Below are 7,294 nucleotides of genomic sequence, written 5' to 3'. Positions count from 1 at the left end.
CACCGCTCCCGCCCTCCGCCCGCACTCCTCCGCCCCTCCAGCAGGGACGCAGCGAGGAGGGTCTCGGCTAGTTGGTCTGAGTGGTGCAGGTCCCTCTACCTGGCGAGGCGCAAAACCTCCCTGGACGCCCACGTTGTTTTCCCCTTTCCTTCGGGAGGCAGGGAAGAACCTCTGAGAGGCATCCTAGTGCGCCCTGGAAGGGATGCTAGTTGGAGGAGAACGTGTGGTTGTAAACCCAGGTCCCCACCACTTGCCCTGGGGAGGCGACGGCAGGGTCAGGGGCAGTCAGGGGGTGGGTAGGAACGAAGAACAGACGTTTCCATACGAGCCCTCTGCTGCCTTGGGAATTTTCGTGGCATTTGAGAGCCTTCCTCCCTCCATGGCCCTTAATGAGTTGTGGGATGGGTACCTGTACCACCTTACCTGTCTCCCAACTAGGCCTTCTTCAGCGGGTCCCCACCTCCATCCCACCTCCCTCCTGTTGCCTCCTGGAGTTCAGTAATCTCTGAAAGAAACACCATGAAGTCAGTAGCCTAGAAAATCGTCCCTAAGCTTTCTTTGGGTTCTCTGCCTCAATTTACCCCTCTGTAAAATAGAGAGATTCTAAGGTATAACATCTATAACCTGAGTGGTCCTTAGAAGACACTTTCCATATTCAAGGCTGGTTTCATCAGGGTAATTTTTTTTTTTTTTTTTTGGAGTCTTCCCCTGTTGCCCAGGCTGGAGTGCAGTGATGCGATCTCGGCTCACTGCAACGTCCACCTCCCGGGTTCAAGTAATTCTGCCTCAGCCTCCCAAGTAGCTGGGACTACAGGTGCACGCCACCATGCCCGGCTAATTTTTGTATTTTTAGTAGAGACGGGGTTTCACCACCTTGGCCAGGCTGGTCTCGAACTCCTGACCTCGGGTGATCTGCTTGCCTTGGCCTCCCAAAGTACTGGGATTACAGGTGAGAGCCACCGCGCCCAGCCAGGATGATCATGACTGCTAGTGTTACAGTAGTCAGCTCAATCTGTTTTGATTCAACACCTCAGTTATCTCTGGACAATTTTTAAAGCCCAGACTGGCATGCCGCCTACCTGAACCGCCTCCACCACTCCTCCATCTTGTGCTCTGAAAATGCAAATCCACTCTAATATTAGTTTATGCAAAATATGATTAGGAAGAGAAATTGACTGCCAAAAGAAAGCCGGGTTAAAAATGAATTTTGTATTGTCTGAAGCATGCTTCTCATCTGTGAATGCACATACTTGGAAGCTGTCCATCAAGGTGTTTGTGATCAACGTGCCTACCTATCTGATCAATGTACAGGAAGTGCTCAATTGTTGGAGGATGCTTCTTCCACCCCTTTCTAAATCTACCCAGAGCTAGCCAAGAGGTTAACGATGACTGACAGTGCTACTTGCTTCTCATTTCTGGTTAGAAATCACCTTCCATAAACCAGAATGTTCTTATTTGAATACATATTTAGGAGAGAAACTAAACTATGCTCACATATGTTCTTCCTCCACATGTTTGGCATTAAAGAGCCTTACCCCATCTTCCGTGTGCCAAAGAGAGCCCCTGCGCCAGAGAAAATCGTAACATGAGCTCTCTGCATGGTTCCCACGGCAGGCCAGGGTCTCTCCCACAAACACCCTTTTCCCTCCACCTACCTCCAGAGACCAGCTGAGTGCCAGATGCCAGTTGACGTTACCTTTCACCTGTCCTGGCAGGAGGCATAGCCCCGGTGGAGCAAGGAGTAGGAAGACAGAACTCCCTTCCACCCAAAGTCATGAAGCAGGAGAGGGTGGCTGCTCGGCCTGTAAGCTGGAGCCAATGCCCTTTCTGCCTTGGAAGAAAAAGCCAGCTCAGCCTGGAAACCAGGCTGGACTGTGCGAATTCCAAGGTGTAGTGTTGATTGCAGGGGAAGGGTCTTAGACAAAAATGTGGTTATCAAATGAAATTGCACCCCCACAGCTCCCACCCTGCTTACACTCAGTGAACTGTTTCAGGCAGAGGCAGGAGCTTTGCTGGGGAGGTTTCCTCAATTCCCAGCCCTGCTTTTTGCACGCAGTTCCCTCTTTCAGCCTTTCTTCAAACCAAAGTCCTTCCCCATCATTTCACCTCTCAGCTGTCATGGTTGGCGGCCCACTCAGTCCCCTCTTATCATCAGAGTTCCTCCAAGTCCCCCCCTCCTCCAACAAGTGCCCCCCAGCCCGTCCTCTGCAGCCCCTTGTCACTGTCAAGCCGCCCCATCCTTGTCCCACCCTAGGCTGTCTGGGGCCCTCCGCAGACCTCTTCCATAGGCCAGCCTGCGAGGAGCTCCCACGGTTCACTACTCACAGACGGCAGCGTTTCCCCTGCTGTGCGAGGGGCAGACCACCAGCAAGCTCCAGCCGTCGGCCTGCGCCCCTGCTGTGGCTAAAACCAGGACTTCTTCCCAGCCAGCCCTGGCCAGGACTGCCCTGGGCCCTCCACTCCTGCTACTCAAGACAGCCTCCAGCCCCTGGCACCCCAGCCAAGGATCTGCCATGTCCCTTCATCTTTGTCCAGCTCTCCAATGCCAAATCCTGGAAAACAAGGCCATTCCCAGAGGCCAGGCTTCCCCACCAGCAAGCAAGGAGCTGTTGGGCCCTCTCATGCCCATCCCCGTCCCCAGCTGTTAGCACCCAGCAGGCAGCAGCATCTCACAGCACTGGAAGCCTCCTACTCTCCTCACTGCGCCCTCCCACCCCAGGCCCTGAGGAATCCATTTTCCTCCATTCAGGTGATTTCTCAAGGCAGGCCTGGGTGGGAGACAAAAGCTCCCGACCTTTCTTTCTCTGCCTCCTCCGTTCTGTTACATACACAGACACACACAGACACACAGACACACACACACACACACACACACACACACACCAGCCCTCTCAGCCCATTTGCTGCAGCTTGGAAACACTGGTGTAATTCCGAGGAGCAGTTGAGCCTAAGCACTGATTCCCACCATCCTCGGCTTCCCAAGCCTGCTTCCACTGGTGGGTCTGGCAATGTCCTGCCACGTGCCCAGCCACGTGGCTGTAGCCCGAGGACTTCCTGGCAGCATGGAGTCAAGCTCCATTCTACAATCTCCTGCCCCTGCCCAACCCCAGCATCTTTTCCCTCACCAAATCCCTCTTGTGACCCACCTCCCCAGTGACATAAACCCCTGGAACCTGTCCCTAGAAGGCACCCCCTTCATGCCTCCCCACACCACCCTCCTCCGGGCCGTCACGCGGCTGCTATTTTCCTGAAGCCGGGCAGATGCCTGCCTGTGAACAGGAGGCTTATCTGGGGAAAGAGAAACCTCCATTCTGGCTCTTAGGAAAGCGCACATGCAGCAGGCTCCCCGGCCGGTCCCACCAGCGTTGCTCTCCCTGTGGCTCTGAAGGCCCCTCCCCGGTGCCAGTCCAATGCAGACCCCCTGGCTCAGCCCCTCCTCCAACCTGCACCTTCCCTTTGCTTCACAGGCAGCTTTACCCTTCAACACTTTGCAGGGTACTAAGCACGCTTTCATGGCACCCCTCTCCTGGAACACTAGAGCCTCTGCGGAGCCCAGCCCATGGGCCTTGTGACATGAGCTCCGCCCCCCCACCCCGTGCCATGTGCAGGCTGGGGCACGTGTTGTCCCTACCCTGCAGCTGGAGCAAAGTTCAGAACCAGCCATGAGCAAAAGTAGAGGCATTTCAAGATGCAGAGCCCTAGCAGGGTGAAGGAACTGAACCTAGAGTCTCTCGGCTTCCCTGTCCAGGGCTTAAGGGACACCATCGGGTCCCCACAAGGATACAGGAAGCTGCTGGGACTTTGCACAAGCAGTTTCCTCAGCCTGAACACTCTTTCTGTTTCTACTCCTTTCACCAGATAAATGTGTACTCATCTTTCAAGTCTCAGTCTAGATATCACTTCCTCCAGGAAGCCTTCCATGAATACTTTCTTACACTTGACAAAGTGTAAGTTTCCTGTTCTTCCCCTGTGCTCCCCTAATAATATCAATCACACCAATCTATCATTGGGTTTTTCTCTCTCCTAGATTGTACTGAGAACTCCCTGGGGCTGGCAGGGGAGCTTTCCTAAGAGCCAGGGTGGAGGTTTCTCTTTCCTCAGATAAGGTTCCTGCTCACAGGCCAGGAAACAACACTGCAATGCTTGTTCAGGCCGAGTGTGCTGGTCCATGCCTGTAATCTCAGCACTTTGGGAGGCTGAGGTGGGAGAATAGCTTGAGCCCAGGAATTGGAGACCAGCTGGGCAATATAATAAGACTCTGTCTCTATTAATTTTTTTTTTAATTTTTTGAAAAGGATAATGCTTATTCAAAAAGGTATTTTGAACCTGGCCTGGTGGCTCACGCCTGTAAGTCCAGCACTTTGGGAGGCCAAGGCAGGTGGATCACCTGAGATCAGGAGTTTGAGACCAGCCTGGCTCAAACAACAAGGTGAAACCCTCTCTCTACTAAAAATACAAAAATTAGCTGGGCGTGGTGGCATGTGCCTGTAATCCCAGCTACTCAGGAGGCTGAGGCAAGAGACTCGCTTGAACCTGGGAGGTGGAGGTTGCAGTGAGCAGAGATCGCGCCACTGCACTTCAGCACTCCCGTGCAGTGGGTGAAGAGTAAGACTCTGTCTCAAAAAAAAAAAAAAGCTATTTTTTTATGCTAGTCTAGTGCCTGCAGTCTAGTGCTTCAATAAACAATTTGGGAGATGTTTAATAAATGCTCGATGGATGAATCAATGTTTGGGAAAGGAGAGCACAGTACACAGTATCTACTCACATGCTGTCCGAAGGGGTCTTCCGGGGGCCATCCGGGCCTTTTCTCCAGGCTTGCATTGCTCTGTGTTCCCTGCAGGCTCCTGGTTGTGAGGGACAGGAGTGGATGGGGCGGGGCAGGGGAGACAGAGGGGAGAAAGGGAACGAGCACGCTGGGAATTACTCCACGGTCGCTCAGCTCAGATAGAGGGCCCTACTCAAGACAAGAGAGCAGCCCCTGCTGTCTGGGCCCAGCGGGGGGTGAGACCCCAGCCTGGGGGCCAAGACCGAGGTCATCCCAGGGAGTCAGGGGACTAGATGAGAGGCCGAAACTGGGGTCCTTGTGCATCACGTGCCTCAGGCATTTGTGGATTCTGAGCTGGTTTGGCGATTTGGAAAAGAGCAGTCAGTCGTGCATCAGAGACGTGGATTCTGCCTCCACGAAGCTGCTTGACCCTGGACAATTTCCTCCCCTCTCTGGGCCTCACTTTCTCGTGGACAAGGCCCGGATCAGGTGACCTCCAAGACTCATTCTGGCCCTGATATCCTCTGTGGGTGCCTCGTATGGAAGGTCTATATTTTCTTGGTCATTCTTTTCATTGAAACATCTCCTGACCCAAATTGAGACTCAGAAAAAGACCAGCTGATGGCCAGCATGGCTGAGAATGGAAGGAGGAGGTAGTTTTTGGAGAGAGAGTGAGGATTAAACACATGGTAAGAGACAGAAAGAGAATCTAATTCTGCAATCGTCCCCACCTTCAGTTTCTTTAAATGGTCAGTCACAGTCTTGGGACCAGTTTAGCCAAAGAAAAGTCTAGAATTTCAGGAGAGATTGGAAGTGATCAAGGAAGAGATTAGAGATGCCAGGCAGACAGCTCTGGAGACTGTTGGCACTGTATAGTTCAGGGACGATGGAAGGGCACTTCTGTGACAACCCTTCAGGGGCAGGGAAGCCAGAGAAGCCAAGAGAAGAGGAAGCTCCCAGGAGTGAAAAGAAACCAAGGAGGAGGAGCAACCATTGAACTCGGTGCCAACCTTGGAAGTGGCTGTGTGACTTTAGGCAGGACCCTTAATCTCTCTGGTCTACCATTGGGAAGATCACATTATCCCTTACCTGAAGACAGGGGTGGCTGCATGACCTTCTTCCTGTACCTTCCAGCACTGAAACCCTTCTAACTCCTTCTCCACTTCTGCCTGCTCCCCCTCACAGACCTAAGCCCCATGCCCTGGGTAAAGGGGGAGCCACCTCCCATTTGTGTCTCTGCCATCTGGGTGGTGTGTGGAAGGCAGACAGCATGGAGGGTAAGGGTCTAATCCCCCAAGGTCAAAAAATCCCATGTAGAACCGGACGCCATGGTGCACATCTGCAGTCCCAGCTACTCTGGAGGCTGAGGCGGAAGGATCACTTGAGCCCAGGAGTTCAAGGCTGCAGTGCACTATGATCGTACCGCCATACTGCAGCTTGGGTGACAGAACAAGAATCCATTCCCCCTTCATAAAAAGAAAGAAAAGAGGAAAATCCCATGCACACCTTGGCTTTAGTGACCTGTGGGGTCTCCCAGAAAAATGAAGGCCAGAACAGGGAGCACCAGTCAGAGTTCTGACAGTGGGGTCCTCCCGGCTGGCCAGCCTCTTCTTGCAGCCATCCTACAGTCACATCGTGCAGCTGGCAGAGCTGCTCCAAGCAGGACCTGAAGAATCCACTTCCAGTCCGGTCTGGCCAGGCTACGCCTAGTCCCTGCTGGCAGAAGTGTGGGCATGCAGACCCCTGTGCCCATTCCCCCAATCCTCCGTATCCTGGCCCTGCCTCCCAGGAAGTCACGGCTGCGCAAGGCCTCCATGAAACATTTATTGCATCTCTGAAGCATCTCTGGCTTCAGTAAAGAAATTGGGGCATTGGTTTTTGTCTTTCAAGAGCTCCAAGTACTACCCTTAATACCGTGAAACACTGCACGCAAAGGAAATGCATGATATATATCAGTGATTGTTGAGCCACTCCAAGTCCCCTGGGATGGTGATATCGCAGGGCAGGGCCCGGAAGCCACCATCAGGCAGGCCTGCAACAGAAAGAAGCTAGGTCCTGTGATTTCTACCCTATTTTCTAGGCAGAGAAGGTACAAGAGGGAGACAAAAATGCAAACTACAGCCAGGGCTTCCGGGTCTAAGAATCCTTCTGCTTGGCCAAGCTGCAGACCTCCTGAGAGAGGGCAGGCCTCATTCCTTAAGCCCTGCAGAGCTGGGAGTGAGAAGCTCTGAGGAAGCTGATCACCCCAAAATAAACTTGTTTTTTTTTTTTTTTTCACAACTTTTTCATGAGGCATTAGCATCTCTTGCAGCATGGAAAAAAAAATAGCCTGAACTGTTAACAAATAAAGATTATAAAAAGCCCCAACTGTTCGCCACGGGTTTCCATGTGGCTGCAGTATTTAGAGGGGGCAGGGGTGGTGTGTGTCCAGGAGCCCCCTGTCTCTTCTCCTCTGACCCATCTCTCTCCTTTGATAGTTGGTTCTGCTCACAGGGATAACAGTTGATGTCAGGGATGAGAAAGTTATTT

This window comes from Piliocolobus tephrosceles, chromosome 7 (genome assembly GCF_002776525.5).
Source record: "Piliocolobus tephrosceles isolate RC106 chromosome 7, ASM277652v3, whole genome shotgun sequence".
NCBI lineage: Eukaryota > Metazoa > Chordata > Mammalia > Primates > Cercopithecidae > Piliocolobus > Piliocolobus tephrosceles.
The sequence above is the reverse complement of the archived record's forward strand: the minus strand, read 5'-3'. Positions refer to the sequence as shown.